General features: G+C 36.7%; 1 pseudogene; it reads left to right on the top strand.

Annotated features, from left to right (window-relative positions):
- The first annotated feature begins 5,248 nt into the window (after positions 1-5,248).
- Positions 5,249-10,305, top strand: LOC121765545 (annotated as a pseudogene).
- Positions 10,306-13,213: the final 2,908 nt, after the last annotated feature.

The following is a 13,213-nucleotide window of genomic DNA, read 5'->3' as shown; positions in this document are numbered from 1 at the left end:
TTAGGCGGGTATGTCGTCGGGTGATGCCTCATGGGAATTTGCAGAGGTTATTAAGGAGAGGTTCCCTTGGTTCCTTGAGGACAAGGAACCTTAAGGATGGGGTATTGTTGCATGCAAAATTATCTCGAGCAATATTTGTATGTGCATGCAACGTAGCTAGTTGCGTGGTGCGGTGCACGTGGCGTAGTTAATTACTAGATATGAATAAGCTTATGTGGATCAATAAGTAGCACATGGTTCAAATGAGCTAGCAGGCTGAGGTGGCGGAGTGAGGTGGCAAAGAAGGCACGGGGCGTGTAATCGGATGCATATAAAAGGGACCACAACACCATCTTCATATCATGTTATGCTGTGTGCTTGTTCATGAGCTTAGATCGTGGATCTGAAGCTATATCCTCTGTTTCCTTACGTTGCATTATATCTGTTGATCGTTTATGTTTGCATTAATATAATTCATCTTTGATTGTTCCTTGCTGTGTTAATTTCATCGGTTGTGGTTTGTTGATTTACCTTGCGATCTACAATTGGAAAATCACGGGTAAGGTCGTAACAACGAGTTTTAAGAAATATAAAGAAAGTGACTTAAATAAGTTAGTGTAATATGTGTCTCACTTATATATATTAGTTTTGTAATAAAATGTAAGTGTACTAAGTTGATGGAAAGTGAGACATACTGTAATAGCCGAGACTTAGATTTCTCGGGAGTTACGAAATAAAATACTAGAACTTTTATTAAAGTATGAATGAGTATTTTTATTTCTTGAAAAAGGGTACAGTTACAATATTTTTTTTCAGAATCTCAAACTAAATTACAATCTTTGACGACGAAAATAAAAGTCGAGCTAGACTATAACATTTAGAAATCCCTAAGGGCTACTTTGGCCTTCGTCACCGGGCCGTCTCGGCCCCAGATTTTCGAACGAGCCGGGAGGGCGAGACCACGAGGGAAGACAGCCTCGTTGGCCAGCCGCAACACCTGCCAAAGCGTACAAGAACGAGAATTAGTTGCATGATATAGAGACAACTAAAAGAAGTATGAAAAGGGAAGGATAATACTACCTTTCCAGAAATGAGGAAGTGCTTAGGCTAAAGGGAGCAAGCCCAGCCGGCACCCTCCTCCAGCAGCTGCAGGGGCTCAGAAAGGCTGTGTTAAACCAGCTTGTACCCTCCTTTTTCAACCAGCCATTGTCAAGAATATCCATAGCAAATCTCAGCCTTTTTAGTGCACCTGCACAAGGAGACAAAATTCATGAATGAATCAGAGTACTCTCCACAAACAACCAAAATGCAGTTAAAGGGGCTATAGAGTGCAGTAGCCACAGCAAGTCCACGAGTACGCCCCATAAGCCACTAAAATCGGTTATGAAAAGAACTGGAGGGCCAGAGTACTTGCACTGCAATGCCACAAACAGATCAGCTGCTTTGTGCAGCCTAAAGGCCAGTAACTGCACACACCACAGCCTTGCAGGCTTTCAGTTACACCTCCCCTCTATATAAGAGATAAGCACTCAGCCTCCTCCACCCTCACCAACACCACAAACAATCAATGCAGTGAGCCAAGAGAGGGAGTGGCCGACGCAACGGGTGGAAGTAAGGGAGACCAAGAGCCGAGTTACAGATAGCAGCCAAAATCAACACACAGCAGGTAATCTCCCAACAACTCAGTTGCATCATGTAGCACACAAATAGCTAAAGCATGAGAACTTAAGAGCACAGAAGCTCAAGAACATAGGAGCATGCTTTAGAATCCCACACCTTATCAGACCAGTAAGTGAAACTGAGGATTTAGAACCTAGGACAACAAAACAGTTGCTCCGCAATCAAGTTTCGCAAAGAAATCAAGTAATAGGTGAGTAGGGGACTTAGCTTCGGGTGGGCTTGAGGGACGACGAGAACTGAGCTGCGATAAGGCAGCTGGAGCGAGCCGCTGGTCCGGAAGAAGACGGTGTGGTCAGACGCCGTGACGAGAAGCACGACGATCGCAGCACGGTCAACCGCGGCCAGGCTCGACGGTGACATTCCTCTTGCCTACTCTGATGGCGTTGAGAGGCAGCGACCCGACGAGAAGCAACGACGAACGGCGTGACCAGCGTCTCCACCACGAACAAGCAGCGACAGTCACTCTCAGGCCTTGGACAACAACGGCGCTGGTCGTCGAAAGGGGAGGCGGCGACGCCGAGCTTGTCAAACAAGCAGCGACTCAGCGGCGACTGCGGAAGCCTCGTGAGGCACCGCTACTTGCCGGAGCCGCACCTCGAATCACGCCAAACAGCGGCCGAGTTCCAGCTCGATGACGGAGCTCCAGCCGAGAGGAGACGTCGACGGGGGAGAGCGCGACGGGACGATAGAATGCCGGTGGTTGACCCCGCGACGGAGGCAGATCGGCGTGAAGAGGAGGGGAGCGTCGCTGATTCTTCGAGTTGGGAGGTTAGGGATTTGAGATGTTTTGAAATTTGGGGGAGAAAGAGAGAGGCCAACGATGGGGTGAAGGAGGTAATTGGGCCTTTTCCACTATTCATCACTTGGGCCAATTAGTTAAGCTGGACCGAATTTCTTAAGGAATAAACATCTTGGGCCAGATTCAACAGAAATTAAAATGGGCCACTGCCCCTCTTTAATTAGTTTGGACCACAAAGCTTAATTTGGTTAGAACCATTATCTTAGATTTTTTCCAAGAGTTAATGGAATTAATTCCTTAAGCCACGGAAGAAAAGAACTTATAAGCCGTGAGTGAAATAAAAGCCAATAAATAATTAAGCGGACTTTAATAGTCACAGAAAGTATTTTAAAAATACTTAAGATAATCCGGGAATATATATATTATACCCGAACAGATCGGCCAGTTTCAGAATAAATTAAATCGCAGATTTAATTAAAGATTTAAGACTTCTAAATTTTTAGAAGGCATAAATTAAAAATAAAAGAGCACGCTTAGGCATGCATTCATGCAAGATCAATAATTACTTAAAGCCTAATTTAAGTACTTTATTTTTTGAAAAGGGACGTCGTCGCTCGACGAGTAAATCTCAAAGTCAGACAGTACCCGTTTGAAAGAGTTAAGCAAACGAGGTGGGCTTTTCTATCCTACATTATTTGTGGGCTCTTTATATGAAAAAGCATGAATATTTTCAGTGAGTTGTCATGCCATGTTTTATTTTGTGATTGCCTATCTGTTAAATCGAATTCGGGTCCAGTAGGTCAGTAAATCCTACTCGGACTAGTGTACACGTACGGACCGTGAGCTAGCGCCAGGTTGGCCGGTCTAGGGGTCGTGAGCTAGCGCCAGGTTGGCCGGCCCAGTGGTCGTGGAATGTGGCCACATTCCCGATTCACACAGCTGATATGGCATATCATCAGAAGTTTAAAAGACTGCAGTCTATTTCAGAAGGAAATAACAGATTTTAGTGACCGGGACTTGTTTTCAGAAAAACCCCGCGTTCACTCAGCTTGGCTGACAATTAAAAGAAAAAAACAATTTTCGGTATAAGCCACTGAGTATATCAAGTACTCAGCCCTGCATATTGTTTTCCTTAATGTGCAGGTTGATCGATCGAGGCAGAGGAGGTGTTGGGACAGAAGGCTAAATAAGTAGAAGGATAGCTGGTGTAGTATGTCTTCATACATATTATACTTGTCTTGGAACTCTTCCGTTGCGCAGACTTAGACTTGTTTTAGTAAAGACAATGTCCCAGAATTCACTCTGATTCAGTATTTTGTTATCTTTATAACATTCAGACAATGTTTTTCTTGAATTAAGTAACTTTTATGATGAGTTAAGACAGTTCAGTATGTTTAGTCGCGAAATAACTACACTTTCTTTGACTAGGGAGATATGGTCGTGACACATACTTTACATTTATGGACAAACATAAATAACAAATATACAAATCTTATTATTGGACCGACCGAGAGGGAGTAATAGAATATGCGGATCGGTTTTATATGCTAGTCCTGTAATCTAAATAATAGATGGTGAGAATAATAAATGATTAGAATATAAACTCACTTATTATAAATGAAAAAAAAGGTAGTAAATGGACGTATTTAATTGTCGAAACTCTAAAATGGCGAAATGGATTAGTTATATAGTGGTGATAAGCCCAAAAAACATATTGGAAGCAGCATAAGTCCGAGGAAAAACGTGTGTTGTTGAGTGTTTGGGTGTAATCTTGCTTATCCGAATTGCACAAAAATCGTTTCCCTCATCAATAAAGCGCAGAAAATTTGATGAAACCAAAATAACGAAACAGAATTGGCTCTTCCAACAGTTGAGTAGCTGCATAAAACACAGAAGCTGACACGACTCTTTCTGACACGCTGTCGTCCCCAAATCAACCGCCGCAAAACAACCCTCTCTTGATTGAGAACATTCCCGAACTAAGAGCATCCAGTTGGGCGCCCTATGCTCCGCCACATCATTATTCTATCCTTTTGTTCATCTCAGTGGGATGCCCTAAAATCCGTCATATAGTTTTCACTATTATTTTGTTAATTAATTTTATGTTTTCAAATATGTCATGCAAAATAATAAAAAAAAGCACCACGATTTAAAGGTAAATCCTACATTACTTAATTAAAAAAAAAGTTACAAGAGTTAGAAATATAAAACAAGTTCACTAAAGATAAAAAAGTGCATACTCTACATCATTCCCAACTTGCGTTATTATTAATTTAAAACCATGTTTTAAATCAATAATAATGAAAGTGAACTTGAAGGTGAGACATAATTTAAATTTAAATTTAAATAATACTATTAGATTAATAGGATTGTTTTATATAATTTATAAAATTAATTTTTATTTTATTTTATTTTATGAGATGTTGGCAAATAGTTTCAGCCTGTTAAAATCTTTTTTATGTTTAAATTTCTTTTTCTATTTTCTTAGATTAATATTTCCATAAAATCCTAGATTTTATAAATATTAGTACAGTAGATATAAAGTTGATATTAAATAAATCTTAATAGAGTTTTTTGTCAACTACAAATTTATTCGAGATTAATAGATTACAACTATTAAATAGTATTTTTAGAAGTTCCTATATAAAAAATAATTAAGCTACTTTATGTTTACCATTGTCCCACATTATTAGTATAACAAAGAAAGGAGATAATAGGTTATTTTAGTTTATGTTTATCATTGTCCCACATCATTGGTATAACAAAAAAAAGGAGAGAATAGGCCATTACAAAAAAAGAAAAATGGAAGAGTTTATATATATAAATTTTGAAGAATTAAAAAAATGTAAAACGCGTTGCATCGTTCACGGTATCGTCCGCGTAGTCAGCAGTGAGGCGGACGATACTGCGGACGATGCGTGCGACGCGGACAATACTGCGGACGATGCGTGCTCCAACACCTATCGTCCGCGGACGATGCATCGGGCATCGTTCGCATGGCTACAGTGGTGTATGATGGTCCGCCCGATGCATCCGGATGCTCTAAGTTTGTTCAACTGGGTTTCCGCTCCCTTGGATTAAAGTTGTAATTTGCAACTCCAATTGAAATTCTTGATTGAGAGCTTTAAAGATTTGATTTTTCTGAAGTGGGCTTCCATTTTCTTGAGAGAGAGAAGGATGAGTTTCCGGGAAGAAGTGGAAGATGAGAGGGGCGATCTGCGGAAGCCGTTTCTGCACACGGGGAGTTGGTATCGAATGGGCTCGAGGCAGTCTAGTTTGATGGGGTCTTCTCAAGTGATAAGGGATAGCTCTATCTCAGTCTTGGCTTGCGTCTTCATCGTTGCCTTGGGTCCTATCCAGTTTGGTTTCACTGTACTACTTCTCTTTCTTTTCATTATTTGCTCTATGATTGAAAGTGGTTGAGATGATGATGAATCCAAAGTTGTTGTAATGCTTAACTGCAATTCTACTTGATAGTATGGTTTGATTGATTTCAATTTGTGCTCAATTTGATTGATTCAAACTGTTTCACTGCAGCTCAAGTTGTTGAAACATTTACATTTATCATATATGTGATGTATATTCCCTGACTATTTTAGTTGGTGCTCACTTTGTTCCCTCATAGTTGAGGTGGAATTTTTCGGCACGGAGTTTAAGAAATCGATATTTAGTGCGATAAGTAGATAGATTAAAAAGTAAGAGGGAAAAAAAGTAGAGATAATAGAGTAGAAAGGGAATAAAGTACGAGTGAGAAAAATGGTGTAATGTTAATATAAATAGAAATGGCTCGAACTTCCCAAAATGAAAAAATGACTCAACTATGAGGGAACGGATGGGGTATTTGCATAGGTCTAAAGTTTTAGATTGTTTGAGTCAGAGCCGTTTAACTATTCTATCAGTAGTTTTTGGAACCAATTTTGTTGTGGTGTGTATTGCTATCTCCTTTGAGTATTCGGTTTTCTATACAAATTTGAAACTACTGACACAGGAGCTAAACCAGTTTCAATTTTTGGTTATGTAGTGTGGTTATTCCTCACCGACACAAAATGATATTACCAGGGATCTTAACCTTACCGTCTCACAGGTTGGTTCTGGTCTATTTACGGGGTATTATAATTGTGTCGATGTTTCTTGATTTCATGGAGTGATTGAACTAATTGCAACAGTTCTCCTTATTTGGTTCTTTATCAAATGTGGGTGCTATGGTTGGAGCGATAGCTAGCGGTCAGATTGCTGAGTACATTGGAAGAAAGGGGGTACGAGTTTTGCAGTCTTAATTATGGACTTGAGTACGGGTGTTTATCTTTTCTGTTCCAATATTTTGAATTTTTTTTTGACATTGTTAACGTGCAGTCTTTGATGATCGCTGCCATACCTAATATCATAGGCTGGCTAGCAATATCATTTGCCAAGGTGAGACAGTCCTATCATGTTGTGCCAATTTGTTCTCCTTTCCCCGAATGCTTTATTTCTTATCAGCCTCTCTTCAATTACATTAGGACTTCTCTTTCCTCTACATGGGAAGACTTTTGGAAGGATTTGGTGTGGGTATAATCTCTTACACGGTATGATAACGCTGTCATATAGTATTTATTTAGCAGTAGATAAAATGACAGTTTGCTTCATTTTGTTCGTTTTCTATTTTCTCTTAGGTGCCTGTATATATAGCAGAGATAGCACCTCAAAATCTCAGAGGGGGATTAGGTTCAGTGAACCAGGTTTACCAAGCTTACAATTTCATCTTTTCTGTGAACTTACGCACTGCGATGCAACTTAACCTATTTTCATATTGTAGCTCTCTGTGACAATTGGGATCTTGCTATCGTATCTTTTGGGACTATTCGTGAATTGGAGAGTGCTTGCAGTTCTAGGTGATTTTCCATGGAACTTGGGACTTTATATCCTCCCACCGTCTACCATTAGGAGTCCCATTTGAATACGACACGGGTTTTAAGAAATATAAAGGAAAGTTGGTGAGAAAAGATAACGGAATATGGGGCCATTTTTATTTATCATTTTTATAATAGAATGTGAGTCGAATGAGGTAGTGGAAAGAGAGGCATACATTTATAGTAAAAGTAAACTGGAACTCCAAAATGGCGGACAGACCAAAATGGTAAACCGGGACTCCTAATGGCGGACGGAAGTAGTTGGTTAATCCTTATTTATGTCATTTGTCCGACAGTAAATTATTGATGCATTAACTAGAGCCATACTTTCGTGCATATTGTTAAAGATTCATTTTAGAGAACCTTTGTGGTTCAAATGTTTAAGCCAAGGCTTTTCGGGTCTCACTAATCTTTATTTTCTTTCACAGGAATTTTACCCTGTCTCATATTGATACCTGGCCTGTTTTTCATCCCAGAATCTCCTCGGTGGTTGGTGAGATCACAAAGCTTTCCTTCTTTCCCACCCTGAGTTTTAAAACACACATGAATTACTAACATACAGACGTACTTTCTCAAATGCAAAAATCAGGCAAAAATGGGCATGACTGATGACTTTGAAGCTTCTCTGCAAGTACTTCGTGGTTTTGACACTGATATTTCAGTCGAAGTAAATGAAATCAAGGTCTGCCTTCTTCACTAATCTATAATTCCCTAAGAACAGACATGAAGATGTTTTACAGACATAATTCTGGCTGGTTTCTTAACAGTGCACATGTTAGACATCATACCTCAATATTTTGGTTGCAGAGGTCCGTGGCTTCAACAAGCAGAAGAACAGCTATCCGGTTTGCAGATCTCAAAGTGAGACGATACTGGCTGCCTCTGATGGTGTGTAACCCTCCGCAAAAGCATCTAATATTCCTTTGTATGTCGTCCCGTTTACTATTAATGTGACAAACCTATTGTGATATTCTTTCTTGTCTGTTTCTCCTTCAGATAGGAATTGGATTACTTGTCTTCCAACAGCTATCTGGAACTAATGGTGTCATCTTTTACTCCACTACTATATTCGAGTCAGCTGGTAATGTCCTTTTTCCATAGCAATAAATTGAAAATAATGTTCGTTATGTATTGAATATAAGATTGTAATACTTCAGACTTTTGGGCTGTAATGTCTTACCAAGTATCTCAATTGTTAGCAAGTGGAGTGCTCGTTACACTGACAACTTCCAGTATCATGATTTTTCCAGACTATATCTAGTTTAGTATACTTTTTTTCTTTAGTTCTAATTAAGGAATACCGATAAGTTTACCTTGTATAAACCAGGAATCTCTTCAAGCAATGCTGCCACGGTAGGAGTTGGCATTATTCAGGTTAACCTTATCCTCCTCGTTGTTTTCAAGAAACAATCTTTTTGAAAATCTAAACCAACACCTATGTTTAGGTCATTGCAACTGCAGTGTCAACATGGTTGGTGGACAAAACAGGACGCAGGATTCTTTTACTTGTAAGTTCAATGAATATTGTAATTTTGGTCTACGTGTTGGATCACTTAAAGAATGTCCTATTTGTTTCAGATATCCTCTTCTGGAATGGCTCTGAGTCTTCTAGTTGTTGCTGTCGCATTCTTTCTGAAGGTAGAAATGATATTTTAACATTTCATGTGTAGTTATGAAACTTTTTTTACAAAATATTGTAATATTCTCCTGATATACTGATTTTTGGTGCTTTTGCAATCAATACTTATTTAAGGGTGTCGTAGCACCGGATTCTACATTATATGGCTTATTGGGGATCCTCTCAGTTGTCGGTGTTGTGGTGAGCCTTCTTCTGTATACACAGGTTACCTATAATTTATTGAATCTTCATTGTTGTAGATTGCAAGTTTCAATTTGTTCAACTGATGCAGTGCATGATTATCGCCTTTTCTCTTGGAATCCTGGCTTATAATGTCCGAGGTATTTTCTCCCGATTCTCCGTGTTATAAGATAGTGTTGTTATAAGCAATAAAATTTCCTGGGAATTCTGTTTGCTTTTTATTTTTTTGGTCCGAAATTGAAAGTTGAATGCTCTATAAATGAAGAAGATCAAAGGCTTGATAAATTTGAGACAATTAACTCCCCTATATTTGGTTTCTCAGATTCTTCCACCTAAAATCAAGGGCCTCGCTGGAAGTGTGGCGACGTTGTTAAACTGGTTCGTTTCGTGGGTTGTTACCTTGACAGCGCCATTGCTACTTGATTGGAGCAGCGGAGGTTCGTGCAACACAACCAGTTCCATTTTTAATTCGAGAATTTATATTCATACAATTTCTAGTACTACCATATTTTTCAAATATGAGCAATTAGAAACTTCACCACTGAACGAAGAGATTTAAAGTTTGAATGTGTCGTTGGAGTTTCAAGCTAGTATCCTTAACGATCATAACGGATTAACACGCAGATTGAAAACTATGATTTAGACAAAACACTGTCGTCTATTCTGATGTTATTAAGATAGCGAGTATTTGGAAAACTACGCAGCATTTAGGAGAATATCTGACGGAGCAGAAAATTGAAGTCGTATGAGATTATAGTGATGCACAGTAAAAACCGTACATGGTTCTTCCGACCTTTGATCCACGCGACTCCCTTTTGATCTGAGAAATTTGTGGTGATCTTTACAGGTACTTTCACATTTTACGCGACCATGTGTGTCGTGACGGTGACATTTGTGGCGATTTGGGTGCCGGAAACAAAAGGAAAAACATTAGAGGAAATCCAGCACTCCTTCAGATGAGATGCTGAAGATTTATCAGAGCCCTTTTTGTGCTACATACGAGTTTTTATTGCCAGATGCAATTTGTAATAAATCTGTGCTCAAGTGTATATGGGGAAATATTTGAAGTTCTTTCAATAAAAAACATTCTTAAGAGGTGCATTTGAATTTGTAATAATAGATGAAAACTTGGGTGCGGACCTCTACTCACTTTATTGATTACATTAGTTATGGAATTAAGTATTAATTTTATGCATAAATGATAGATGAGTCCTATTTGTTTTTATCCCTTCACAATGTAGATAAGTTATTTTTATTTTTTGGCAAAATTTTTATTCTTTTTATTACTTTCCTCTATTTTCTTCTTTCTTACTTTTATTACTATCTTTTACATATTATTCTTTCTCTACTTAACTTCTTAGTACTCATTTTTAAATCTTTATGCCGAAAAGTACTACTAAGGTGGAAGAGATCATCTACTACATTTCTTAAAACATTTCCTAATATATCATACAAATCCGTATAAAGTGGACAAATAGACCCTCTTTGGCCTCTCTTCTATTTTCTTCCGTCCATCATCTCTCTCCGAATTTATCTCTCCATTTCTTTTTTCAGTCTTTGTGTTAATGTTATCAATAAGTACTATATTACAATAGTACTTTATACAAAACTTCATATGAATTACTTTGACATCATGGCAATTATTAAAGTCCCTCAAATAGGAAATAATGCATTTCTTGTCTTCCAAAGAAAATAAATATGAAAAATTATAAATAATACTCCATCCGTCCATGAAAAATAGAACACACTTTTAAAAAATAAAAGTTTTCAACAACTTATCTCTTACTTTTTCCCCTTCTCTCTTACTAATAATATGGACCTCACATTCCACTAACACTACTTCTCTCTTACTTTTTTTTTCATTCTCTCTTATTTTTTTCTCTTCTTTCTTACTACTAATATGAACCTCACATTCCACTAACACAACTTCTCTCTTACTTTTTCCCCTTCTCTCTTACTTTACGAATTTCACATTAAAACTCGTGTCATTCACAATGTGTTCTATTTTTCATGGACGGAGGGAGTAGATATAAATATATACAACCAAATACTCTCTGCGTCCCTTAAATATTGTCACAGTTTGACCGGGCACGGGTTTAAGAAATGTAATAGAAAGTGAGTTGAAAAAGTTGGTAGGGTGTAGGTCCTACTTTTAAAGTATTAGTTTTATAATAAAATGTGAGTGAGAATAAGTTAGTGAAATGTGAGGTCCATTACCAAAAATGGTAAAACGTGAAATGTGACAAATTTTGTGGGACAGATGGAAATGAAAAAATGTGACAAAATTTTAGGACGAGGGAAGTAAAATTTTATAAAGCTGGATATATCAATTATTTAATTAGAAGTTATTACCACTTCTTAAAGTAACAAATTAATAATTTAAATTCATGCAATATTAAGCATAAACATAAAAAAATCGGTAACAAACAATGTTAAAAAATGTCAAATAGATTAAAAAGACTCAATATACAGTTTTGATATTAATAAACAAATACGTAAAAGATAACAAACTTAAAACTCAATTAAAAATACTTGTCTACATTAAAAACATATGCACTTTGAAACACAATAGCTTTGCTAAAACTTATTTAGAAATCAATGAAAATTTTATTAAGAGTAAGATAATTTTTTTAATATATGAATTTTTCATAAACATATTACTTTTAAGCAATTCAAAAAAATATATATAATTATTTATATAGTTAAATAAAAAATAGAATTCAAAATATTTAAAATCAAAATATTTTTTGATTCAAATGATTTCTTTGAAACATAATACCATTATTCAATTTAATATGTATATTAAATATTTTATTAATTATAATTCTATATATAACAAAAATGGATATTTTATATTCAAATCATGCATGCAAAAAATATGAATTATAAAGTTATGCCATTTTCAGTAATAATAGTTTTAATTGGGTACCATACTTTCGAAAATTTGAATATCAACAGATAGTATATGTTTGCGTGAGATGAAGATTAAAGAGTATTATTATAAAATAAATATAAACATTATGAAAGACAATGTTCAGTTGAAAGAATTAATGTGAATCTCTTTATTCCTTTTTTATAAACAAAAAAATGCCCAAGTCATCTGAATAGAAAAGCACTGGGACACAATTTCATTTTTCAAGAAATAATCCCAACAAAGCTTACAACAAAAAAGAAAGGCAGCAAACAGCGACATCAAGGCTCTCAATGCCAAAAAAGACATTATCCTGAAACTAGGGTCTACCTGCCACTGCAAATCCACAAACATATATACCTTATCGTGTGTTCCGTGCACTCATCTAGCTCCTAATATCACCCAAGTTATCCATCACCAGACCTGGCGCAAAAAAGAAGTCCGAGCACCATCCTTTAATACATATTCTAAATTCTCCATAAAAGACGTCTCTTCTCGAACTCCCAGTTGGGTTGGAAATTCTGGAAAATCATTTTATTTCTAATATCCCAAATCGACCATGCAATAACATAAAACAAGAACATCCACATATGTTTGTCAGATCTTTTGAAGGGAGCACCGAGCCAGGAAAGTGTGCATTATTATAAATATTTATCATCATACACTACTATGTATTTTGAATTTTCAGCATAGTTCAATAATTTAACATAATACAGTATTGATTTTTTACATGGGATATACTACATCGGATTCGGATATAGGATAAAAGTCCTTTTCAACATGAAATTCTTTAAACTTGTGTGATCAAATCTATTGGCGTATGTGTAATGTGTTATCTAAATCTACACTTTTACGTCCATCGCATGTACCATTATGATAAAGCTACTATACAATTGTTTAATTTACAAACTACTTTTATAACAATAATAACCTTTCCTAATTAATTAGGTTTTAAGGAGACCTAGATGTTTATATATGCACCTGAAAAAGAGCAGCAAAAAACCTGAAAAAGAGTCTCTTTTTTATCCCCATGCAGAGAAGCAAGAGATAAGAGATTCAGATGGGGCCTATTTTGCCATTTTAACTTGGATCACTCAATCTTACCATCTTCTTATAAAATGCCCCACTCTCTACCACATACTACAGTTAATACTTTAGAATATATCAATATATAATGTTGCTAGATATATTAAGGG

This window comes from Salvia splendens, chromosome 14, assembly GCF_004379255.2.
Source record: "Salvia splendens isolate huo1 chromosome 14, SspV2, whole genome shotgun sequence".
NCBI classification, from domain to species: Eukaryota; Viridiplantae; Streptophyta; class Magnoliopsida; order Lamiales; family Lamiaceae; genus Salvia; species Salvia splendens.
The sequence above is the reverse complement of the archived record's forward strand: the minus strand, read 5'-3'. Positions and strand labels throughout refer to the sequence as shown.